General features: G+C 41.7%; 1 protein-coding gene across 1 annotated transcript in view; it reads right to left on the bottom strand.

Moving 5' to 3' along the window:
* The window catches only part of LOC122532652 (alkaline phosphatase, tissue-nonspecific isozyme-like), a 76,607-nt gene that overhangs the window by 12,313 nt on the left and 37,192 nt on the right, over window positions 1-27,102 (bottom strand). The window lies entirely within an intron of this gene.

The following is a 27,102-nucleotide window of genomic DNA, read 5'->3' as shown; positions in this document are numbered from 1 at the left end:
AGTGAGATTCTGCGAATATTTTAATATTCTAATCCTCTGGCGAGATTAACGCAACGACAAGTGCACGGTCAAGCAAAACGTGAGATCATCACACAGTAAAGCAGAAGGCAGAAAATTTTGTAAAAATTGTTACGAAGAAAATGCAAAATTTCTGAGGAGAAATTTTAGTAGAAAGTTGCAATATACTCTGGTAGGTGCACAGGAAAACCACATCTTTGCTTACTAAATTGTTTTAATAAAACCTATTAAAGTTATTGTTGCATTATTATTTATATAAATATCAATAAAAGCAATATTCAGCTATTATTTTTTCCTGTAATCTGAAAGTTTTTCAATTTTTAATGCATGTGCACTAAATTTGCTTCGTTGGCCAATGATCGACACATTGTTGACCGGCAATTTTACGCAGAAGACATCTCATGCTACCAGCCATTATTTCGTAATTGAGTATGAAAGTGAAATAATTTAAATAAACTTCGATATACTTTATTTATACAGAATGAATTTACTTTGTATATCCTATATATATATATAATATTTTATACATATAATATATTTTAGTAATTTTTTTTGTTACGATAAACTGCATAGCAATCATTTACATGTAACGGTATATAACAGGTTTTGCAAATTTACCGTTTCGGAGGTCTAATATCCGTTTCACAACTGCCTTCCGATAAATTATCAACTTCACTACAATATATTTCAAAATCACTCGGACAATCAGATAAAGCGTCCGCACATAATTCAATCAATTAATCGATTGAAATTTTTGCAACACCAAAAACCTAAATATCAATAAAAGTAATTATTTTATAATAAAGTGAACACGGTTGGACACAACGATGAAAGATTTCACAAAATCGTGAGCGTCAAAAATTAAAAATAGCCAATGCAAGTGCAAACACGAATTAACTCATGGTCAACAACGTTTTGAGCATGCAAACACCAGTTAACTCGTGGCCGGTCAACGTGTTAACGATTTGACAAAACTATATTAATTATCAACTATCCGTGAAAAGTTGCCCGCAACTTCTCTCTCACTGTTCGCAAAGACAGGTGCGCGCGAGAGAAGCTGGATATCTGAAAAAAACATATCTCTTGATAGAATCGTGGAACGAAACCGGGGAGCGGAATTCGGCTGGGGAAAGTCGCGGCACAGAGAGAGCGGCGAAGAGATCGAAGAACACGGACAGAATACCGGGGGCGGCGGAGTTTAGCCCGGGCGGCGCTCGAACATTCCGAACGTTCCGGACGTCGAATCCTCTTGAACCCAGCCGGCCGATCTCCGCATCAAACACTTTAATCATCCGCCGCCGTGAACCGCGGCAAGCGATGAAAAGAATTCCATCGTGAATTCCGCGGGCGCGATCGCGCGCGGTATTAAGGGCTATTTAAACTGTTATCCTCGCGAAACAGTCCTCCGCCCTCCTCCGACGAAAGACGACGCTATGCGAAACATTAATTGTCGGGAAGAGGCGTCTCGTCTCGCGAATAAGTGGCCGTGTACAGCACAGTCCGGACAAAAGGGGACGAAAAGAGGAAAATAGGAGAGGCCGGGGGTAGTCGGGGGAGGGGATCGAGAGAAAGACGTGTAGCGGACAGAAGAACCGGAAGAATAGAGTTTCAGGCCATAGCCGCCGGTGAATATGTTTTATTCAAAAGCGTTTCTTCCCCGTCCTCGCAGCCGCCGCGCAGGAATCTCGGAGAGGTGGAGAAAAAGAAGAAGAAGAAGAAGAAAAAAAAAGAAATAGACAACGCCACACCGTCGTTCCGCGCCATCCGTCGTTTAACAACGTATAATTTCATCGTTTATTCACCGTACAAATGTAGCGTTCGCATTAAACGCATCTACGCTTTAAGGATCTTGAGAACACAAGACTATCCAGAGCTCCGGTTGCGTTCAACGTTCTGTGCACCAAGGCGCATTATAACCCGTGGAATTATAAACGCCGGTTTAGCCCGCTGCCCGCTAAAGAGAACAAATTCCAAGTGTATTTATACAAATTTTATCATCTATTCTCGGAGTCGTTTGTTGCTCGCTTCCTGCTCGCGTTCTCGAGAAATCATCGTGAAATGTTCTCTGAGAGGGAAAAAATAAAAAGGCAGGAAACACCTCTCTTCCCACTGCCACTTGGAGAAATTAGTTTAACGTAGGAATCTTTTATGGAATAGGAGAAAAGAGCAGAATCACGAATAATTGCCTCGCCGTTTTAAGAGTCTCTCCTCGCTCTTTTTCTTTAAATTAATATTCCGCGCGTATACAGCAAGCGCTGTTAATTAAACAGTCAAGCACGAACTGGCTGATCGTTTCGAAACATTCGACGCGACTGAAACAGCGGCTCGCCGATCATTCATCGCGTTCGTCGTTTACGCGACTCGCGTAACGAAAAAACAATCCGTCAAACAGTAAACGTCGAACGCAGAATTATATTTGCCCGATACGATGGAAAGGATGATTAATTGAAAAGCAACGTGAAATTACGTATCGCGTATTTCACTCGTTCGATGTTATTTACGATTGTTCGAGGAGAGCACGTCACTGCTGGACAAAGCGTAGAACGTACGCTTTGAGGAAGTAGACACACTGCTGCGAAATTCTTTTCTCAGCCGACTAAACAGACCGCGGTTAGTTTCAACTTGCTCGTTATTTAATTACGCGCAATTAGTCCGCTCAGCTGCGTGGCACAGGCGCGCCCCGCTCGGTCGAAATAAAATCGAGTTTAAAACGCTTGAGGTGGTTCGCTTTGAACGTCGCGTTGCCTTCTTTTTACCGGGCGTGTAATCGCCTGTAAGTGGCGGAATCGTCTTCGAAGTTCCGCGCCATTCTCGGCTGCCACGTAGATGAGATGTCAGGAGAGGAGAGGCGCAGGCTCGCGGAAGTATCTTCTATCCACGTGGATTGCTCTGCGGATGATTGGACGTTCGACTCGGACGTTCTACCACGAATGAAAATATAATTGTAGAGCGGATGCCGCGGAGGATGTAACGAGAGGTCTGGAGCTAGATCCTCTTACGTGAAAATTAATCAAATCGATTGGCCACTGACGACGATTACCGACATTGATGAACTGTTTCGATCAATCGCGCTGGCTTTGGCTGGGCGAAGATAATCGAGAACGGATAATCGAATGCAACGTCTCGGGTCGTAAATGAAACTCGCGTATAAATTGCGAGGGCGTTCCAATACCCCTCGATACGGTAAACGTTAGCCAAGAGTTTGGCAAAGACCGAAGCACGCTCCCGAGTTTAACGTTTAAGTTATTCTCGAGAGCGAAGCTGAAATTAATTTTTACCTCGCTCGGAAACTTCCTCGCTTCGAGAGGGCCAGTCAGAGCGACTTTCACGTATTTTTCTACGTTATATTATACGAGAAATCCAGTTCGAGCGTTAAACTCGGTCAAATTTCGCGAACAATCAAAGAGCCTCTTTTGGAGTTTCGTCTCCTTTCGACGTACCAGCCCTGCAAACAGTCTTGCGTCTTTCTCGAGCGGCTGTCGAGTCCCACGAGGGTGCACCGTGTCAGCGGTGAGAAATTAATAGGTAAAAAGCCTCGGTAGTTGTCGATGGCTCCTCGGGCGAGCGTGCTTTTTCCGCATTAAAGAAAACGTCCGGCGTGGTTTTCGTTACACGCTCGAATATCAAGGCCTCAAGCCAGCCATCCCGTGGTCGACACCGCCGTAATGCCTCGTGCAACGTAGTTGAGCCGATTACGCGGCGGCATTCTGTCATTAAATATTAATTACTACGTCGAAACATCGTGCATTACGGCGTGAAACACGCTGGGGGAGGGAGAGGGGAGACGAAAAGCCAACGTGCGCTCGTGCAGCGATATGAAAAGAGATTACAGCGTAATATACAGATTACAGTCCGATGGACCAACAAAGATGCTGGTTGCATCTCGAAGGAAATATCAAATTCCACGAAAGAAGTATTCGTGGAATCGTCGTCATTATTTGTCGTATCAACGGCCGCCGGATTTAGAAATCGAAAAATAAATTCCAATTATTGGTGAATCGTGCTTGGATACAGAGACGTTTCGAGAAGCGATACCTTCTGTTGAAAACGGTCGTTGATGTATTAAAATTGGATTAACCTATCGAGTGAAATAATGGACGTCAATCACAATCACCGGCGGTATTAAATATTCCAAGAATGATTATTAATACTTTCGGACGGTAATATTTTGACGATGCCTGGAAACGAACCATTTTTATTATACCATTATTATTAATCACTAATGAATCATTCAAGGTAATTAAATGTCGTGGTCCGTATCTGGTGAAACTCGTATAAATCAACTCGTTAATCCTCACTACTATTTTTCAAACATTCCTCCATCCGATTTCCATCGGACCTGCGTCCCATAATTTCAATCGCCGATACGTGTACTCCAGAGGATGCTACTCGGATCAAAGCGCAGGCAAACTTTTTTCTTTCGAAAGAAACGAGGATGACTAGGAGTAAACAGGGGTGCAAGAAGAAGACGCCTGCGAATCGATAGATGGTGAATTTACAGGCGACGTTCATCAATTCAGCAGCGCCGGGACGGATAGAAGAGCAAAAGAGTTGGTATAAAACAGCTTCCCAAAGTAGGAAGCGAACACGCGGTTTTATGACTTTCCCTCGACTCCCGCGAATGACAGCTTCAAATAAATTACACCCTTTAGAAATCCTGGATCTGGCGGGCTTCGCCGGTGACTGGTGAAAGTCCCTCCCTCCCGGAGGGAGTGAGGAAAAAAAAAACTCGTGTCAAAGTAAGTACGCTGGAAACGCAGTTTTAACACCGTGCCGCGTGCAGGTTCACAGTTAATTAGATTAATAGCGAATAACACCCGGTCACCGGTTTCATTAACCTACATTTAAAATTGCTCTTAGGCGAGCTTTGATCATCGGCAATGAAAGCGTTCGAAGCGTTCAAACGAGCCTGAAGTGTTCGTTGCGCGTTGTGTCGATTCGGCCGATCGTTTGTTCGCGATCGTGCAACGCGTCGAACTTTTAAGAAATCGAAATTGCGTTGAAATACTACGTGCAACCGAGTGGAAGGTGTTTCTGAAATTTGTTCATTAAAGTCTTTGTTGTCGAGAAAATTGAATACACTTGAATTTAGTTTGTAGCGACCTCTACTTCGAAGAATTTAGATCGACGACATCTATGTTCCGTCGAGATGTGTATTTAATATAAACAATAGAATATTTAAAAATAGCTATTAATTTTATTATCACCATGGAAATGTTTTTACTGACACTTATATATATTGTAGCCATAGTAGAAATTCTTCATTCGTTATTTAATTTTTATTCGTAGAAATTATTCGTCATTTAACTTTTATTATGTGGTCTTCATTAAATTATTAGTAATTATATATTTTGTGATATTGATAATATTTTTATATAAACAATTAAAATTAATTACGGAGTTAGTATTGTGATATAAATATAAATTATCATAATCATTACAAGTTAATTCTATTTTACGCCATCTAAAAGTAAGTGAGAAGAGTGGAATAAAATTCTTTTGTTTAAGACGTTTTGAAGAAAATAAGCTTCGAATATGTTTGGTTGAATATACGTGTACTAGATGAGCCTTCAACCTTGATTTTCCCGAAAACAAACGCTCTTGCAAAAGAATTTCATTTTATATTTTTTTACGTATTAACACGTACGATAACCTTCTCTTGATTATTCTTTTCTGTCGGAATTATTCAGAATTAGCTTAGAGTTCAAATATATTTGATAAATTCTCAAGCACGATTTTCTCGAAAATAAAGTTTCTAATGAAACAAAAATTGTATTTTTTCGTTTTTCCTTCACGTAGAATAAGTTGTCGAGCATATTTCCAGACGGTCTCGAGCAACTTTTTTCCTCCGCCGTGTGCGAACAATTCCCCGGAATCCACGTGAAATCAGTTAGAAGAACCGGCAAGGATAACGATGGCCAGTTAATGGAAAGCAAAATTCCAGCCTGTAATACCAGCCACTTACGAATGAGCTCGGGGTCATGGGAACTTGAAATTCACGACTGTATAAACTAGTGAAATCTAGGTTATACGCTGCGCTGTATCCCGTATCCGCGGATTGCGGACTCCGGGAATATCGTCTCGAACTCGGGAGCCAGGATCCAAGACGGGAAACTGCGCATCTGGAGTCTTGGGCGCCCGAAATTCAGCCTGTTCTTTATATTCCGAGCTCGCGGATGAAGATTTTAGAATTTCAGGCTCTACGATTGCGCGTTGGTTTCTGCGGAGCTGCGATGGACGAAATTTATGGGCTCACGCCCCCGGTAAGTAATCCGGTAAGTAATTTAGAGCGCGTTTCACGATCACGTAGTTGTGGATTTCAAGATTGCGAGTAATAATGTAGAATTTAAACGTGGTTCGATAGCGTTCGTGAAAACGTTAAACGTCGTAAAGATGATTCGCAAAACTGGTCCCACAGTTTTGCAATTAAACGTAAGCGTAAACATCGTGGGTGGATTCTGCGTAAACGTTGAACGCAGTAAAAAAATAATACGATTTTCTTTTCTATTCTCCAAGCTTTCCAGCAATGAAATTTAGTTTTCGATAGTTTACATACTCTTCGAAAATTCAGAGCATGTTACATGATGTCAGAGGAAACAATAACTCTCTCAAATGAAATGGAAAAATTATTTCATTCAAATCAAAATATATTTATATACATATTTTCCATTTAAAGCATATATAGTATACGTATTTTTTGAAGCAAAAGAGTTATATATAATATTAGGAAACGACCGAAATTCAAGAAATTCTGACTTCTCATCAAAGACTTTCGTCGTTTCCGGATATATTCAAAGTTTAACAACTTGGCGAAATGAAATTGTACGGCAAGTTTTAGGAGATCATTGTAAAGGTAAAGTTTCAACTTTCAAATAGTGGTGGGTTCGAAAAATACTTTTCAATGTTTCGAGAAACGTTTGAATCTATAGCATTTTTTCCAGGAGAAATAGTTATACTTACACGATGTACAAACATTTGTTGAAAAATGAATCCAAGATTGCAAAATCGAAAATTAAAAGTTTTAAAATGAGTTCAAATTCGTTGCGTCACATGATTTCTCGTTACGAAATTAGAACAGTTCCAGTATCGTCAATTTTTCGAACATTGATGAGTGTATATACATATTAAAAAAAAAATTATTATTATATATATCAAATTTCTCAAAATAATAAAATTAAAAAAATAAATAACTATTTATTACATAAATTATACAAATTAAAATAAATTTAAAATATTAATTGACCAAATTCGTAATTTGCAATAATCCTAAAATACCTTCACATACTATAAATATTAAAAATATAAAAAAATAACCATAATCTATTTATAATTATGAATAAAATAAAAATTATGTAAAAATTCTATTACAATTAAAAATCTCAAGTAATAAAAACTTTTATCAAATAAATAATGTACATATAATGTATATACAAGTTGTGCGTAAATTTTTGTATCTGCCATACGTGTAGCATTTTCGACAATTCGTACGACACTCCACGACTCAAGTGCGAACGATTTATTGTTTCGTAAATTGGTAGATCGTTACTACGCGCGTTAGTGGAAGTTCAGCAGTAAGGTAGCCGCGAATCATCGTGGCCGAACGGAATGTGGCACCAGGTCGAAAGTCCATCGAGCAGAAGTTTCGAGAACGGACTAACTAGCCTGGCTAGCGGCAACGATCGCTCTCGCTTAAATCGATATAAATCAGTCGGTGGATACGCGGTTCTATCGCGAGCCGCTCAAAGACGGTTCGCCCTCGTCTTGTACCCTCGTTCGACTCGAGCCCATTATCAAGCGGCTATATATAAGATCACGAAAGCGCATCGCGCCACGCCGCGAAAGTTATGCGATGGCAGCCGCTCACGAAAGTGGATATCTATCCCCTCCCACTGAAGGGTCGCCACCTCTTTAGAAGTTAAATTAGAGAGGCAGCCCGCGAGAGCGAGAGAAAGAGAAGGCTGGCTGCTTTTATGCCGGGACACGGATTACTCGATATCATCTGCCCGCGTTCCACTTTTCCTCCCTATTTTCGCGGCGGTTGACAAGGCCGTAAGCGTTCGTGTAATTGAATCGTTGGAGGCCCCTTCCACGACGGAGAGGAAGCTTTGTCCCTCGTCTCGCTAATAGAAATCGGTCCCTTCAAATATAACGTAGTGAATCTTTCTCTTACGCCTTACTCCGAATTACATCTTGCAAATATAATTGACGCGTCTGCTAATTTGTTTCAAGAGAACATGACACCACAATAAAAAGGAAAAAAAAAAAGAGAAAAGTCTGATATTCATCTGCGTGCAGTTCACTTCGGAACGGTGCAAAAAACCATTCGTCGGATTAACTGAACCATAATCAGACGGATTCGCAGTTAGAATTTCACCGTGTGTCCCCCTTCTCCCCCACAACGTTCGTTCGTGCCCGCGGTGGAAAATCAATCTCGAGGACAAACAGGGCCGCGCGAGCCACCAACGGGGTTGAATCGCGGCCTTTTGGAACGGCTGCGTCAACGAGAGACGACACTCGTCCATTCGTTTCGATTCCGCGGCGCGGAATCAAAGCCCCGTCGAAACGACGGCGGGCCGGAGTTGTCCACGTTGTGAAGCTCGGACCCGGCTGGGATTCGATTCGAACCGAAACCTCGGCCGCCGTGTTTCGGGCCAAATGTCAAACAACCGAATCCCATGCGCCCATTCGTTCCGGCGAGACGTACGGCTCGTGAACCGTAGACGTGGGAGAGAATCAATGACTCTGGCTCTCGGCGCTCGTTTGAAAGTTTAATCGGACCGTCGTAGGAACGATGGGAGAGGTGTCGCTCGATATTGTCACCTATGGGAGGGGAGAGCGCGGCACAAAGGAAGCCTGATGTTTCCCGCTTGTCATAAAGCTGCCACGCAACGGTATGTTTATTACCGGCGACGTATATAACAACCGAGCGAACCGGCCGCCATTTACCAAGTTTTCAAATCGCGGTGAAACGCGGTTTCGGGAGGAATGTACCGGGTCGCCTCCCCCTAAGTCATTACACCGGTCTACCTAGATAAGAGGACGTTTTCAGGGATCGTCCGAGTTCCACTTCTCGTTTTTCCTATTCTCGGAGCGATTTCGTCCGATTTTGATAGCAGACCGACGCGAGGGAAATGAATACCTCGGAACCGAGCCCAGCTGGAATTTCGTTTCGAGCGCCATAACCCTGGCCATAGGTTGATAAATTCGAGATGAACAGCTTGTTAGATATGTATGAATCGTTGTTGGCGCGGCTTGATAAATTCGACATGGACAGCTCGTTGCATCAACGTGGCGTTTCAAGTTAATGTTAAACAGACCGCGAAGAACGTGGGAAATTTATTTCATCTGTGCGGAGACGGGACTAGGGGTTTGTCTTATACTCTGTTCTCGATATTTTATATATATCTTTTTGATACGTTGTTTTTCTTATATGTTATGTTGTATACATGCGTATGTCTCTTTAAGTAACGCACAAGTATCCCACACTATATTAATAAATGTAGTGGATTTTTGAAAATTCATCTATGATTATAAATCAAATTCACTTTGTGAGTGATTTAAAAGTAAAGTAATACTCTTTACTATTTCTACCGCCATGCTTTCCAATGATGAATCCCAATGAAGAAGTTTCTTCAAAAGTGAAATTCACTACAAGAAATATTTTGGCTGATCCTTCAAATCATGAACATTTAATGCATGTTATTAATCATTCTGTTCCAATTATTACTCCTACAGATTGTCATAATTATTATATAAATACAAACTACCCTTTGCAGCGGCAGGCAAACCATTATAAATGAACCTACATATGCGTATATAAATATTTAAGTGTTAATTTTATGTCATATATATTATTACATACATAATTTTATGTCATGTATATTATTACACACATGCAATAAAATTTTTATTTCGAAATAATAACTTTGCATCGGATTTCATTTTTATCAAAATGCCTTGAGAAAACAAATTTGTAGAGAAACTTCTGATTTCCAAGAGGGTGAATTTGATCTGCAAAAGGGTTCGTTTGTGAACGCAGATAATGCGAGCAACATTTCACCCATCTCGTCTGTTTTCTTGCGAATCAACCGCGGCTTTTCCTCCCGGTTATTAGTTCCCATTTCCATTTGCTCAGCTGGCACTGGATTCCTTTCGGCGGCTGTCGCTCAGAATTGTTTACAATCCATTCATGGGCGGTCGTGAACGACCTAGATCCAGTCGCCGCCCCCGTTCGAAAATATTGGCGAACTTTCGTCACGGTAGACCGCACTGGCACAGTCGTGGACCTCGTACACACAGCACGCGTCGACACGTATGCGGACATTTTGGAAAACGCGGAACAAATGACGGATGTTCCGGCAATAAGTGGCAAACATTCGAGCCGCAGTCGTCGTCAGTATGATACGAAACGCTTGTTTCGCCTCGTCTAAGTTTATAATCGCCTCAGCGCGCAGTTTCTCCTTCGCGTACTTTCGAACGAACTCGCGTTTATTTCCTTGCGCGCCCCCCTCCCCCCCTCCTGAAACTGCGCCCCTAACTTTCCGCATTTCCGTAATGTGTGTCCGCGTTCAGAAAGTGCGGTCCTAACTCATTCAGGGTACGCTCTCGAGATGCATCTCGACGCGGTGTGTGTTTTTGGCTCGCTCCCGCATCAAGTATCACACTGTTCGACACCGATAACCGTAATTTAATAGTCGGGATTTTATCCCGCCGCTCGGGCGTGCACTCTGAATATCTTTCACTCGAAACTCCCCGTAACGAAGCCACTGGATTAGCTTCTCTGGATCTGGAAGATATCTCAATGGAGCAACTTCGTTTCTCAGGAAGTCGTTTGTACACTCTGGCGGAGAATGGAATGGTAGCAGAATTACCAAAGTGGTTAAAAGTGGACCAGTCCGTCAGATCTGTCAGAGAAATTGTTGCAGATTTACCGTGAATTTTGAATGTTCGTGTCATTTCTCTTAAAATGTATAAACAAACATTTTTCTATCCTCTCTCTAATCTCTCTCCATTGCAAGTTCACGAATAAATCGCAAACTTTTGCAAAAAAAAAAAAAAAAAAGAAATGATTACAATATCACTTCACCAGGCGAAATCGCCCCGGGCGTGTTTGATTCTCGAAGAAAATCGAAACCGTACGCGTAACGATTCCAACGATTATGCGCATAATGTATCGCGCGTTTCACGGTCACCTACGTAGAAAGTAAAATTTCAATCAACGAACGTTCGATTAACCGGGATTCCGCGCTCCGGGGACAGGGCAGCGTTCAAATGACGGTGCGTTTAACGTTGGTTAATCGAGATAATACGTTCGCTGTAATACAGTTTTGCGTTAAATTTCGTAATCGAATTACATGGCCCGCGCGGCTACATGAAACCGCTGATTCATAACTTTGCAGTTCGTAATTTCATTGTGACAGGGCGAAACTTTCCTTTACGACGAAATTTCGTCGATTTCGTTGAAGCGGCGCGGAACGAACGGCGGTCGCCATTTAATTTTCTCGAGAAGGCTTTCAGAAATCGAACGAACGTTTGTCGTTCAAATTGACGGCGGTGGAAATAAACGAGAGATGTCATTCGACATTTGACGCGGCATTTTTAGCGACGTGTCAACGAGATTAGCCAGTTTTAGAAAATACTCGTTTGGATCCAGCCCTCGAACGATGAACCTAGATTTAACCAAGTAATAATTGATCTGGATTCAATTTCTTGAAGTTTCCATGAAATTACAGATTTTTCGTGGCCTTTTAGATCTTTTGGGCTTCAATTGGCCAACAAAAATTTATCGCACATAGTTTACATATTTTTTTATCAGTACATTATTTATGAGGATATTAAAACAACTTTTATAGCTAAACGATACATTGATTAGAAAAATAGATTTATGTTAATTAAAAAAGTATGAAATTTTTCAACGAGAACACTGAACTTGTTTTTTAGATAATGGTTCATCGATGTCTGGTTTGAAGATGCTCGTTTAAAAGTTTTGTATGCTTCATATGGAAAGAAGTCTGTTCGCAAATATAAGCACTCCTCGAAAGATACGTCATGAACATTCATGGTTAAAATTATTCAAATAATAAACTTCTAATTCAATTGTCCCAATTTTGGTTATATAGCATGGGCCGTGTGAACAGAATCTAAAGGCCGCTGTTAAAAAATTGATGGTTAAAAATATTAAACGAATTCTTGGAAATTACTACTTTCCCTATAAACATTGAAAGGAAAGGCAAAATAATTTCACTGAAGAATATCACAACTGAAATAATGAATTAACGTCGAGTTAATTGATTGCGGAAAGCAAGGAAAATAAAATTCTAACGCAGAATGTTCATAAAGTTGCTAAATTATACGCTTACCAAGATTTGAGTCGCAATGTTGCGTACGTTGTTGCTAACGCTGTTTTGTATCTTCCGAGAAAAGCGAATACGTCGAACGTTGAGCTCGAGTAACGCTTTCAAAGCGAAGAACTTGGAAGCTCGCATGAAAAGCAACTCGTATTCTATGTAAACTGTGTCAGCAGCAAAGGAGCATCCCTTCTGCCATGTTAGTAAAATAATTAAATTTGGCTGCTGCCTCCGGTATCGTTCCAACGTGAATCGAGTTTTTCCCCTCGAATTTAACCTATCGAGAGGATCGTAGCAGAGCATTAGATTTATTTAGGAATTCATTCAATTTTTGTATCGGGTATACGAATTCATCTCGATCCTTAATGAATCACCATCCATTTTATTTCAGTATTTATTCGTTCTACTTTCGTTAATTTCGAGATTCGGTGCAAAAATGATCGACAATATACACATATATATATTATTTAATAAATTAACGGAGAGTTGCTCATATATGAGTATATATATATATATTAGGCATGAGCATCATTTGAATGAAATATTTGAAAAGTGATTATTTAAATAATATACCTTGTTATTTTGACTCATTATTATCTCGAAGCAGCTTAGTTTATTTGAACAGGCAAATGATAAATTCACGCTCTGACCATCGAATAAAATAATATTTGATTTGTATTTTGCATTTGTATCTACAAACAAAATTTCTCATCTATTTCACCTCCGGCTGGGCTTATTCGCTATTCTATTTTCAGTGGATGAATTCAAATGCCGAACGCGATTATTTCAACATGATTCACTTGATTTGGATCCAAGATCTCTCAAGTGAAAATAATAAATTGGCAGAAGTGTTTCGTTATTCGAGATCGTCTTCGTCTCAAATAAAATTTGCCCAATTCTGATTTCAGGTGTGCAGAGTTCTATGCCAAAGAGTTCACGCGACGTGAGATCAACGACCCTATTTGTCCGCAAGTTCTTACGGCAATTTGTAAGCGGCAAACGTTTGAAACTTCGAGTCCGGAATGAAAGATGACCGTAATGTCGTGGAACATAATTTTGACAGCTTCGAGACCATAGAGCTTATTACAGATAACTTCGATAACCGTCGGATTTTATGCCATCAGTTTCAAACGGTTAAACTGCCTTGAAGGTACTTTGTTCCACCTATAAGAAAGTTTCGAATCATCCCTGTGTGTGTTCCAACATGGAACGACTCTTTAAAATTCTCACAGTCATTCAAAACTATCGATATCGTCGAACATCCGCGAATTTTCAACGGGTGGAATTTCTTTTAAACCCACGATCCTCTCGCTTCAGGAACCTGCCGAGATACGTCATTAGTATCTTAGTATCGAACTTTCCGCTTTCACGGCACACGATTTTTCTGTATTTCCCTCGAACTCTCACGCGGGGAGGACCCACAGGAAATTCAGTGGATCTTCTGGATTTTAGCGATCCGTAGGGTCTTCTGTTTCAACTTAAGTTCCGGCGAGCGTCACACAGACACTCGTAGAATTTTCCAGCCCTCGGAAAACTTTCCAGAGAGTTTTCAAAGCCACGTTCCTCCTTGTCCTTCGATCTATCATTCGCTAGAGCAATTGACAGCGAAGCGTGCACAGAAAAGAAAGAAGGACAATTCTCATATTTATTCGTGTCTATCTTCGTCCCGAATTTCCAATGTTTCAATGCGATTAAATAAAAACACAAAGAACCATCGCCGAGATTCATTAATTTCAAGAGAGTCTGCGCATACATCTACGGTCTACAGATTTATAATATTTGACGAAGCTTAAGCTTCTTACATCGTCCAAGCCCCTTTTGCGGATTGAAGATTCTTCTTTCTCTTTGCAATAAATTGCATTCGTGATCACGCGGATATTGTAGAACACGATGGAACAATAAGAACGATTGCGTAAGATTCGAGTACGTTTCTTGTTCTATCAGGCGCGCACGATGCTCCCACCTCTTTTTTCTATTTTTCTTCACGTAATCTCCGCGCCAACTGCTCTCATTATATCTCGGTGTTATTATATAATTTTCTTCTTTCACGGTGATCACGAGAAGCGAACGTCCATAACGATGACGCGTCCCGTCTCCGCGCGCGCCAATTATATAATTGGCAAGACGTTTTTATTTAATCACATGGCTCGCTACCAGAGCTGTATCTCCGCATCAAGGATCCATTTCGCTTAATTAAATCATTTAGCTGATAGCCAATAATAAAATAAAACGAAATCAAACGCTGCGTCCCCTTTTGTAACAAAGACCGTGTCGATAGATGCTAATTCGCGGCCGGATTCATTTCGAGATTACGAAATCCAAATGGAATCGAAAACAACGAGAAATAAATTTTCGAGCGGAAAGGAACCAGCAGGAACTCTCGAACTCTCTATACGCGTCGAAATAAATCCGACGGAGGCCATGATAACAGCGTCACTGTAAATAACGACAGCCCCCTCGTTCATTCGTCACTCGGTGAGAAGATTCGCCGCGCTATTTTTTTCTTCTTTCTCTCTTTTTTTTTTTTTTTTATCGAAGAAACATACATTGTACGAACTTCCTTCCGACAGATTTATTCACCGAGAAACCTTCTGCGAAATAAGATTCACATTTGACACTTATTGCGCCGCGCGTTTCTCCACGGACGAACTCCGTCCGTCCGCGACGTTTTTGACAAGCTCGTGATATATTCTCCCAAATTTCGGCCATTATCAGGGATTTTTATGCGACCACGGATTCTCAGATCGCGCCGAGAGCTCGAGCACTACCACTGGAAATTCCTCCGGCGCGGCAACGTCGAAAACTTGCTCGCACTTTCCCCGCGGGATGGATCTCCCTCCGAGAATAACCCAACGAAACTGTAACATCGGCGAAACAATTTTCGGCAAACAAATCAATTACCATTCGCGACAGACTGGAAAACATCGGTTTACATTCTATTACGACCAGTGACCGGTGCGGCCGTCGTATGTTTACCAAATACAGTGTGATCACTGAAAGACTAAATGATACAAAACGAAAATAACTTTTACAAACAACATGTTTCTTCAATTTGTTATTATTTTATTTGCAAATATAAGTAACAGAATAGTAATATATTATATTACAATTAATTTACAACCTACGAGGGAAGAAAATGAAAAAAGATTGAAAATGAACGAACTATGACTTTTTCAAATCTCTCAGTTTTTCAGTGGCCATCCTGTACAACTCGATGCGGAAATTCAGTTTGGCCGAACGTCGATTTTCACTGTTAATTATAACACAACGACGTATTGAATTACTTAAACAATATTATTGCATGCTGTGCGGTATCAGCCATTACGAACGGTTAGTAGTACCGATATTCGAACTTTCGGAATGCTAGCTGAAATACTACAACGTTGTAACCAGACTGCGGATATTCGTGCAATTTCGTATATCTCTCTGCGAACGTAACGTAAAGAAGTGGAATTCAAACGTCTAATTTATGCACAACGTCACGATGAGTATTTTAATTCGAACATTTTCTATATATTTATTTTCGCGGTTACGTTCACGTGCATATTGTTAATCTTTCGAAAACCCCCGAGTTTCACAAGATTAAACAAACAGATAGGAATCGAATTGTCCAGCATATCTTGCCATTTTAAAAATTAAACGAGACGTCTATTTTGTCAATTACATACATACAATTTCGCGTGCAACATGCATTTGGTTGATTTTTGGAAATTTAAATTGTGCAAACATGTAACATGAACGTCGAAATGTCCAACGCGTTTCATCTATTTTATTAATTATATTGCGTTATTACATTGCGCTATATGCATTTTATTAATCAGTGGAACTTTAAATTTCTCAAAATTAAACATTTATCTGGTGGGCAACAGCAAAATTAAAATATCGAGCTGTCTGGCAGATAAAAGCACAACTGAACCAATAAATGTGATGAAAAGCTGTCAATAATTCAAACTGTTATGACTTTGTAAAGAAAAATCATACAACAATCCACTTGGTCTCATTTCAAAACCCTTAACTTCATAGTTTTGAATTCCTTTCTTCCTTTTTTTTTTTTTTTTTTTTTTTATAAAAGAAAAGAAAAACAAAAATACTTTTTTCTTGAATCGTAATAATTCCAATTTCTGCAAAAGCAATAAAATTTCACTTCATAACTGAATCTATCGATGATTGAAGTCTTCTCTTAAAACTGTTTTTTTTTTTCGCCACTTTATTGAACATTGGAATTAAAGTAACGAAATACTAGGATTTCTCGAATTTTTCCTTGCCTAACCGTAATATTCATAGTTCAACAAAGTGCTGGAAAAAAAGTCTAAAGTCTTTATTTGTTGTAAAGTGGGGACTTTATTCTTCAAAACCAGTCACGAAGAAAAAAGGGAGACGATTGAATTTTCACACATTTGAAAAAAAAACAGTGTGTTCTCGCTCATTACACGATGTAATATCATCTCTGAGGAAAACGAATTTCGACGCCTGTCGAAAGTACAGATCTCAAGCTCTAAAATAAGAAATAACCAAGTAAGATATTTCTATGCGATTCAAGTTAAAAGAGCACGAATCGTCGACGATCGTTCATCGTTATCTGTCCAATTACGCTCCATCGCTGTGTGCCATTCACTTTACAAATTGCCGATAACGTTAGAGAAAACATCGGCGATAACGTGTGCTCGACAGGCAACTACACGACGAGCGGCGAGATCCAGGTCACGGGCGCACGTCGGTCACATTTCATTTCTAATCCTCTAATATCTGATCGGGATCGGATTCCCGTGCTCGGTCGATTCGACTTTTCTATCCAGATGTAATTCGGCTGTAAAGAGCATTCTTCTCTTTTGCGGGATTAAACCTAGCCTGAGCAACGAGCAGCCCGGGCAACGACAGGCCGAGTAATTCCGCCGGTAGAAGAAATTGCGAGCCATGGAAATGAATCAGACGTACAGAGTGTGTGCCGTGCAACGAATCGGATCGGATCAGCGGCGGATCCGATTGGACGCGGAGGGACCGGATGCGTGGATGCGAGGAGAAGGTCGGCTTCGGCTTGAAAAGTTGCAGGTGCTCCGAAAACAGACGAAAAATCGATTCAATTCAAGAGGGGAGAAGATAGAGAGAGAGAGAGAGAGAGAGAGAGAGAGGCAGTTGCCGTGAAACTTTTGAGCAGAGAAATAGCATTTGATGGACTGCTACATCAAACCGGAATACCGTTCTCGTGCTTTCTCGTTCACGGTCGTTCACGTGCTTCCGCGCGCGCGGAATTTCTAGAATCATTTTTTTTTTTTTTCGGAAAGCGAGCATTTCTTTCCTTAGCGAACGACTAATAACAATACAAAGGAGGAATGCCTGGATCGAGCTTATGTCTTTCGTTAGTATATCTCTGCCCTTTTATTTCACACTCGAGTTTTCGTACACATTCTCTGCTTTTGGATTTTTGCCTGCTCCTTATCCTTGTTTCCGCGACGAAAAATTTATTCGACGATTAGGGATACACGTTCCACTTCAATTTCCACGTCTCGCGGGGAATGAAAGAAAGAAGAAAGAAGGATCGTCGTTAAGAACGTTGACCGCAACGTTTCGGGCAACTTCGTTCGAAACAGTGTGATTTTAATGAACACTGACAGACTCGATGAAAAAAGTTGGCGCTTCCCGGTCGGCAATTATGCAATCACGTTGGACTAGTTTTTCTCGTCGACTTGTTCGAAGTACGAGGGAAATTCGGAGCGGGGAAGTTCCGAAGCCCCGAACACTCGAGCGATCGGCGAACTTTCGCGAGCGTTTAACTGATCAAACATAATGGACAAGTATGCGCTCCGATAGAACAAAAATCTACGATCGTCCGTGCGTAGTTGTTTAGCGATTCGACATGTTCGTTGTTCGCACTCGCTGAACGAAAATGAATTTAATTCGACAACGTTGGCTGCTTGGCTGGCGAAGCCAACGATCGAAGACAGTGAACACCTTCTGAGTTCGATGTTTTTCGTCGAACGTTTCTATCGTTAATTAGAAGAGCGCAGGAAAGTTGTTAGGGGAGAGGTACACGAGTGGAATTCGCCAAGAGGAAGTTTAGAACGGCGTCTGAGATAAATTTCTGCTGAAATTGTTCGTTTCGAAGTTCGCCCGACTCGGCGAAACAATAAGCAACCTTGCACTCGAAGCGACTGGAAGATACCATTACCAAAGGAACAAATCGAATCGACGATCAGGCGGTGATATTGTTTCCCTCGAAACAATGGGAGGGAGGGGAGGGGAGGCGGGAGAGAGGAGAATGATTTAGAAAACGGTATCGGGAAGAAGAAACGTCGTAGTTAAGAAGAAAGGATACTTAGAGATTGAAAGTATGGCCAGAATCAGCTACGAGTTGGAGGAAATCTCAAATTCGGATCGTTCGGAACTTTAATCCAATCGTATTTCTCGGATCATTTCACATCTTAGTTATCGTTCGTTTCGATCATTACGGGATCGCTCGGGCGGAGATGAAATCAGGGATGAGCGTTCGGATCAGAGGGTGCGGATTCTTCGATGGAAAAGAAATCATTGAGCGTGTAAATAAGTTTAAACGAGGGAAATAAACGAGCACGAGGCGTCGTCCTGTTGTACGGTCTCCGTTCCGTCCCGAGAGAGAAATATACACGCTTCTCTGAATTGACATTAATTGGATTAAAAATTATCCCGGAATAATTTGCCGGACAGTTTTCTGAACCGTTCATCTTCGACGTCCAATAGTTTATTTTTCATTTTCGACATTCTGTCTTCTTTCTTTCTTTTTCTTTTCTTTTTAATCTCAGTTTCGTTATCCTTTATATAAATTTCGAACGGATCGTCAAATGGAATTACAGAGCCAGTGGCGTAATATATCGTAAAATCGAATGGAGAACACGTCGAAAATTTTCATATTCGACGTTCCTTTGAGCAGAAATAATCAAATTGTGGTTAAGGTTGCTAAAACTTGTTCCGTATCATTAAACAGTATAACTCACAGAGAAAAAGAGAGAGAGAGAGAGATTTTCTTTTCCTGTTTTTCATCCGTACATACGCACGAAAGTCTAATATCAATTCGTTTGAGAGATCGATAATTAATCGACGAGCAGCAGCTTGGAAACGAAAGTTACTTCCCCGAAGACTCGTCGTGTCATCATCGTTCTGTCGCTCGATATGGGACCCATTTCGCAGAGGCAACGAATAGTTACTCGAAGATTTTAGCTTAGGTAAACGAGTCGGAGCTTAACCTTAATCCGATGGTACCATCGGCTGGCGAGCTTAGACTCGAGTTAGGGTTAAGAAGGCTATATAAACCCTCCATAAATCCACTGTTAGGGCATTTTAGAAGCGTGTATCCGGACAAAAAAAGAAGAAAGAGATACCAATCCCCTGATCTTCTGTTACTGTCGTGCTTTCCCGAGAGGTTAGCTGCTTAACTGTTTCCACTTACGAGTCGTCTGACCAATCGCCGACCTGTATCACTGGCGCTAAGACGTTTCCTTCGTCGTTCAGTGATTATTTGATGCAACTTTATACCACGACCGAATCGAATGTGGGTCACGAAACAAACGCAAAAAGGATCGAAACGCTCGCGGACTTTGCGAGTATTTCACACTCAGAGGCGCGTATAATTAATTGATTCTTACGAAACGCATTCGGCCGTGCCGAGAGATCAAATCCGTGACGGGGTTGCACAGCTGGCCAATCGGCACGGTTGTGCTCAATCGACTGACTATGTACGCTTAATCAGATCGTACCGACGCTGAAGAATCAGTTTCCCGTCGTGGAAATCCCGATTAAACCCTCCGACGATTAGCCGACGCGGACGATTTCGCGCAGCAGGCGTCGCTTTCCTCACCTTGACATTTTTCTCCGGCTTCAACTAACTGTACGTCGCTATACGTCCGTCTGTTACTAAATCAATTTGCAGCAAACAAATTAAGTGTGGTGCACAGGAAAATTCGGATTTAACGAACGGCCGTGTTTAATGGCAAAAATATTTCGATATCCCCTCGGAGTCTTTCATTTCAGTTCGAGCAGATCTGTCTAGAGCGTTTCGATTTCGTTATTCCGGTCTCGTGAATATCGATACTATTTCTTTCCTCGGGGAGCGACCTTTCCCCCCCCCCCTATTTCCCACCCTTCTTTGTTTCGCCCCGTCTTTCTAACTGTTGCCACCGCGTCGAATTTGTTTCGAGGGAAGCGACGAGAAGAGAAAAAAGAAGAGGGAAAAGAAAAACGTCAAGAGAATCGGACGGTACAATTACGAGCGGAAGGAAGACATCGTTAAGACGTTCGTGTGGCGGATTTAGCGGAAACACGGCGCAAAGTTCTCGAGCGAACGGCTCGTTCGAAAGTTTATTAAAGTTACAGTGAACTCGAACGGAGAAGGAACGGAGGGTGGGAGGGAGGAAGGGGGTGGAAGAGAAAGAAATCGCCTCTCCGTGCAGCCCGGTCGACACCGATGAGAAACAATATGCAGCCAGGAGCTGTTGTTACCCGACCGAACAACACGATTTCACGCCGAACCTTTGAATCTTATTAGCGGGCTTCGTAAAAAATGGTGCCCGCCTTGCCAACACCGTTCCAAATCCTTTGAAAATCCGCTTCTGGCTTCTGGGAAGGGAAGCGGATGTTGCTGATGGCGTACGCCCCCTCTCCTCCCTTCCTCCTTTGGACATTCTCGAGGAGGAGGTCGCGAAATAAACATAGGGCGTGCAGTAACGACGACAGAGACGACTATCGACCGATTCCTCTGGTCTGGAAAGCAAATTGACGTCTCTTTGCCCGGGATTTCGTTTTCCAGAGTTTATTTTGTCATCATCTCAGCATGTCATTTCGTTTTACTTGGCCAGCCATTACAGTTTCTTCTGTTGTGGCAGAATTTTCGCAGAGACAACAAATTTTGTGATTATTTTACAATATGATTATGCGTAATTATGAGCCTGTCAACGAGACGACGAAAACTCCAAAAGCTGTAAATTGTGGTGCGCAGACTATCGCCCGATCTAGTGGTCTGACGGTGCACGAGATTAATCTACTTATTACAAAGCGAAGGAGGGCCACATAATAGTTGCTCGAGAGTTTCCATACAGACCATGGTTTGGTTATGGCATCATCGTATTCCACACGCTAAAAAATCCTTTATTATACATATCTTATCGCAAATCCCCTTCTTCTACTTACTTTGCCATGCACGGTTCTATATTGCCTCGCTTGCAAGCATCATATTCTACGTGTTCTGCCATAAATCGACCTGTTCTACGCGCTCGCTGCCTTTGTTCCCATTTTGTCTGATTAAAGGGAATTCTCCTGTTTCTTCCTTGGAAGAATATATACTCGAAAAGTAACATTAAGGCGCCCAAAAAGTAACTAACGACGCTTCTTTTTAATTAGTGCTTCTCGACTCGATTATAATTGTTACGTTACTTACAAGCAGAGTTACAAGAATTTAACGATACTTTTCCCTTCAAATGTCAAATATCTGAAAATTCGAATTCCCATCTGAAGAATCTAGTTTGGAAAATTTTCGTTAATAAATGACGGAATCGCATGTTGTTTCCTATTTTTTTTTTTTATCGAATATTGGCAATCGTAACTTCTCGAAGAGGATCCCAAGACGTTGTTTTGCCCGACTGTTGTCAATTTATTGTACTGCCAGGGGAGATCAATTATGTGGAATCCCTGCTGACGAACTGCTTAACCCCGAGGCCATAAGGGTAGCACTGGCCATCTAATCCTTTTACGGAGTTTCAGATCCAGTCCCTTGAGGAACCTTTAAATCTTATAAAACATTGTTCCGGAGGAATGAGGATTTGCTTCACAAAGGACGGAAGGAATGTTTCACGGAAACGGTTAATTGGCCTGCGTTGCCGTGGAGCATTTATTTTATTAAAGAAACAAGATCAATCGGACAAACGAAAATTTCTCTCCTTTCTTCTTTCGTCTGATTTCTCGAAACTGCAACGAAAGATTGCAGAAAGTTCGGCTCGAAGGCGCGCCACGATCATAAGTAGTTTCTTCGGAAACAAGCGGAAGTTCAGCTGTTTGCTGACCAGATGATTGGCGGAAGAAACTAGTTTCAAGCTTTAAAGAGTTTCCAGGCGGCTCCCGCTTTCGCACGCTGTGCACGTTCTAACGATTGTTTTCATCGCAGACGCGAAATAATAAAATCGAAGGAACGCGCAACCGGCGCTGAAAGTAGATACCCTGAAACAATTTTTTAATAGCTTCCAGCGGCTATGGAAAAATTTATTTACAGCGAGACGTCGCGATTGAATTGCATGGGAATACATATTAGCGGCTGGCTAAGGTGTTCGTACCATTTGTGAATATATTCCTTGCGTGACTGTACGCTTGTTGAAATTTTATTAGCACTCTGGCAACCTTAAGCTACCACGATTACATCAGTGAAACGATTTCGAAGGGTTTTCAACGATTCTGAAAACGTATGCGGAAGTTATGAAATAAATTTAGCTCAACTGTGCATATTTTGCAGAGATCGTAAGAATCTTCGTCGCTAGACTTTTAAGCGGATTTTTACGCACTTGTGGGAAAGTTAAGTGTATAAAGTTGAGAATGGAGAAATATTTAAAATATTTAATGTTTGATATGTAAAACAATTCTCTACCTAGGTTTTAATTACAGTCCCAAAAATATGATTTGACATAGAAATCCGCACATTGACAAGTCCCAATTTTCAACACTTATCGTACATTCAAATATGTATCTTGTAACTTTTAACTTATCAAAATATGTTTCTGGTGTGCGCATAAAATACGCTTTTCTATGGACAATACTTTCGCGAGTCACGTCCATTATCTTGTGTTTCAAATCGTCACAGAAAATTCAAAACGGCGCCGCTTTCGCTGAATTCGCTGCGAATCAAAGTTTCGCATTGCACGATTCAATGGGAAATCCAATGGAAATTGAACGAACGAATAAACGTGTCCCGTTTATGCGGGTACGGGTATTAAGTGCCATTTAATTAAATTAATTTCGTCAAAGTGATTCAAGTCGATAATGTTCCACGCTGCCAGCGACCTGCCGCCATTTACTGCCGCGCTAGAATGGAAACAATTCGCAGAATTTTGAAACAAGGATTGGGTTAACCAGAGTCTCTTACGTATCCGTCGTATCATCTTTCTCCTACTGAATTTCAACCGATCGAATCGGACGTTTGGCGTTCAGCCCGAAACACCCGGGTTAAATTCCAATAAACGAACTTGTACGTGTTAGCACGCTGATACCAGCGAGATTTTGTTCGGGCCACGATCTCTTTTCACGAAACGTACTCGAACTCTCGCCAAAATAAATGTAATTATTTGGGAAATTTTGGGATCTCATCTCTCTCTCTCTCTCTCTCTTTCTCTGTGAAATTAAAATTGAAACAACACCTGGAAGTGAACGAGTATGGCTTTTAGAAATTTTTTCTAAAAAAAAAACGATATCATTTTTCCGTTTCGTTAGTCGATATTTCTACCAACGAAATATGTTTCTTCAAAAAAAAAAAAAAAGAATCACCCTTTCCTTTTCCTCGTCGTTCCGATCTTAATCAATTTCGCGAATAATTTCCTCTAGAAGCTTTAGCAGACCGTTCGTTCCAACGTTCCATTATCGGCAATCGACCTGCCTTGCCACGGTTGGCAATCGTTCCCCGCGAGGCGGATGTGCACGCGACGCGAGCAAAATTTTCGCTCGCCTCGTCTTTTATTTCCCCCCCCCTCTGTGTGTTTCATATTTTCTGACGTCGCTTCGTCGAACGTTAACGAGATTCCCCGCGCGTGTCCCTTTTAACGTCGTTTGCAGGCGTTGTGTGTCTCGCAAAATGGCGAGCCTCCATATTCATACAATCGTTATAGCGGCGCGGCCCTGTAGAGAGGTGAGCAAAGAGCGTCAGAGACCGAGAGGAAAAAAAAAAAAGAGAAGAAGAGGGTGCAAAGGGGGAAAAAAAGGCGTCTCGATCTATTCGATCTTTCGCTGTACCGATACCGCTCGCGTGATTTACATTACACGCACTATCGTCCATAAGTCACCGGACACTACGACAAATTGAGGCACGGTCAATTCCGATGAATTTTATACGTACAATATCTAGAATACATATGTCATACAGTTTATGTGTCAAAAATCTTATCAAAAAGTATATAATGTATCTTATATCTTTGTTTCGCCGTGATATATCCGTCTCGTGTACGTACGAGGGCCTGAACTAACCGTGGCATTCTTTCGATTAATTTTATCAATATTTCGGAATGAATTTCTTTCCACGCTTCTTCTAATTTCTTTTCCATAAATCTTTCTCCGATTTTAGATACGTTTCCCCGAAGTCTTCTGTCCAATTCATCTCACAATTCTTCGATTGGATTTTTTAAACATATATATTTTTTTGAAATATTTATTCAGACTACATGAAATATGTAAAATATCAGTTTTGTTCTCAAGTATCATTATAAAATAAGTACATATAACAAGATTGTACAATAAAATTAATCCAGAAATGTATATCTGTGCTCTAGTAACTATTCAGCTCAAAATGAGCAGTGTCCGGTAGTGGTGTAATTTAATTTATTGCCTTGCGAGAAGCAATATCCACCGCTGGACTTTTGTCACCGAAACGTCCGAACGCGTAATTCGAATTCGACCGAAGGATCTCCACGATGAAACGTCGTCGCGCGTTCGTTCGTCGCACGGTGCATCGACGTGACGTCCTGGCCGAAGAAACGAAATACGGCGACGACGACGACGAGTTCAGTTCGTAGCGTTGGGAGAAATGTAGCGAGCGTCGCGATACGGTACCCGGAATAAAGTGGCGGCTTAATGGATTCGCTAACGCGACCGCTGGCTCAGATGTAAATGGGATTCGCCGGGGTTTCTTTGACGAAGGCTTCCTCTCGCGACAAACGACGAAACGATGATCCTTTCTTGCCGCGGTGGTACTTAAAATCTACTTGTAGATTTCTGAACGAGCGACAGTTAGTGCAGAACTAACTTAGCAGAAAGAGAGAGAGAGAGAGTATTCGCGCGAACGCGAGAAATGTATTTCGTTAACAGCACGCGCATAAAGCGTTTCACGAGGCTGTATCTGAGGCCAGCGGGACTTTATCTGGAGAACTTCTCATTTTTAACTCGCCGAAACAAGTGAAATACACTGGAGCACCCTCCTCGAGCGCGCTCGTTTCAAACGTTTCCGATACTTTTGACGTTTAGACGTGTAAATAAAAAATTCGGTTGACGCTGGATCGACGTCGGGGTGGCGCCGAGGGGGTTAATAAAATAACAGTTCCCGGTGTTGAGTTTCATGCCGGTGAAATAACGTTTTGTAATCAAAAAAATGTCAATCTCGCGCAAGAAAGAAACAAAAAGGGAGGAACAATTTCATTCGCGATTCTAACCAATTTAACTTTCGGCCGACTGAAACTCGGTCAACGAACGTCGGAATCACTGTAGCGGCAATCAATAAAAATGGTGGATATTAGCGGTTTTTCGAACAGTCGAGGAAATATATACAGATTGAATCGGCACACTCGGTACAGCGAATAACAGGCGGATTTGCGAAGCTCGTTGAAAGTTCGCCGAGACGTTTGCGCTGGATCCGCGCGTGCACGGATTTGTTATGCCCGGCGATGAATGATCGACAAATGCAGAACCATGCAATTTTACAGACAGCCGAGGCACGGGTACGTGTTTGCGCAGCATTCATTTTTATAGCCCGTTATAAACAACGAGAAGGAAATTTCGTTCCTGCTGCTCTCGCCTTCCGTTTTTATATCAAGCTTCGTACGTACATATCTCCGCCGGAGGAACGTGGAAATATCTAATTAATCACATAAACGTTTATTGTCGTTTATTGACGTTCGATTTGCAACGACGCTTCTAACCACTCGAGCCTGCATCGGCGACAAACATCGAGCGCGACGGAGCGAAAACAGAATTTTTCCCTCTAGCACTAGCTTCGTATTCCATAAAACGTGTGACAAAAATATTTCCAAAAAATACGGACGTATTTCCACCCCGTCCAAAGTATACAAACGATTATATCAACAACCGTAAAGCGCGCACGCGTGAAGCTATGCACCCGGTAAGTATCTTCGTCGCAAATTCGCAAGGAAATATCGAACATCTTTTTCATCCCGTGTTGGTGTTGCACCCACGTTCTCGACGTTAACTGTCGCGCCGGAATTTTACGTTGGAGACCACGCATTTCGGGCATTTCTCGACCCACGACCAAGAATTCCCGGTTTCGTCTCTCCCGGTCGTTACTCCCAGCTCACGAAGGCGAAGAAACTGATCTCGATCGCCACTCACAGTCGACGACAACTACGTAGCGAATTGAGAGATATGAACCACGTAAAATAGGCGAAGCGTCGCGGTGTTTACATGAATTTATCCACCGGCGTGCCGCGAATTCCACGCTTTTATATTTAACCCAGCCGCGAATCGTGACTGCTAAATGCAAAATCCTGGGCCGGTTAGGTTTTATCAGCCATTCGTAGCACGTTTCGCGCGGCCTAGACAGCCTGAACTTTCATCGATTCTTGAGCCCCCCTCCTCTTCCGCCCCCGCCCACCCCCGTGAATACACGAGTTTCACGGGGTTTTTGATTTATCTCAGTCGCCGGCAACGTTCGAATCGTCGGCGACGCGTGACATTAATAATTAATAGGCCGCTTCGTTAACAGGCCACTGCCATGATTCATCTCCTCGTGAGAAAGAACAATATTTAACCAGAACACGATAAAAAGGAAAAGAGAAAAAGAAAAGAAACA

Source organism: Frieseomelitta varia, unplaced genomic scaffold (assembly GCF_011392965.1).
Source record: "Frieseomelitta varia isolate USP_RPSP 00005682 unplaced genomic scaffold, Fvar_1.2 scaffold_462, whole genome shotgun sequence".
In the NCBI taxonomy this organism is placed as follows: domain Eukaryota; kingdom Metazoa; phylum Arthropoda; class Insecta; order Hymenoptera; family Apidae; genus Frieseomelitta; species Frieseomelitta varia.
The sequence above is the reverse complement of the archived record's forward strand: the minus strand, read 5'-3'. Positions and strand labels throughout refer to the sequence as shown.